The sequence below is a fragment of the Montipora capricornis genome, chromosome 6 (genome assembly GCF_036669925.1).
Source record: "Montipora capricornis isolate CH-2021 chromosome 6, ASM3666992v2, whole genome shotgun sequence".
Taxonomy (NCBI): domain Eukaryota; kingdom Metazoa; phylum Cnidaria; class Anthozoa; order Scleractinia; family Acroporidae; genus Montipora; species Montipora capricornis.
In genome coordinates this window covers 27,755,391-27,755,912 of record NC_090888.1, presented here as the reverse complement: position 1 = coordinate 27,755,912, position 522 = coordinate 27,755,391, and positions in this window count along the sequence as shown.

The window sequence follows — 522 nt, the reverse complement described above, 5'->3', positions numbered from 1 at the left end:
GAGTTTACATTTTTTGCACCCTCACAATTCAATAAAAATGTCGCACTCAAAAGCACTGTTTAAAATTTTTTTGGTGAAATTGATTTTTTTCAGTTCTTTAACTGGTAGTCGAGAACCTGCATTCTGTGATTCTTATTGAACAGGTACTGGTACACAGGAAACTTGCTGATAAAGTAATTTTCTTATGGGAAAAAAACAAAAATCAAGGGTTGCAAACTCCTCTTTAAAAAAAAACTACAGGCTCAGTGGAAAACTGCAATCTATCATTGAATGTACGGGATGGCAAAACAACCATACTCTCAAACAACAAAACTGTCAAGTGTTATCACAAATTTCTGTACTAGAGCAAGAATAAGGTTTTGTGTGTTCATCTGACTTTGCATCACTTGCTTCATCTGCTCTTGCTGCAATTTGAACTGCTTTTGCTGCTTCTCAGCCTGGAGTTACAGTTGTTGTCTTTGAAGGTCCAGCTCTTCTTTTCTGAGGTCTGTTTCCTTAGCTGTTTTCTTTTCTTTTTTTTTT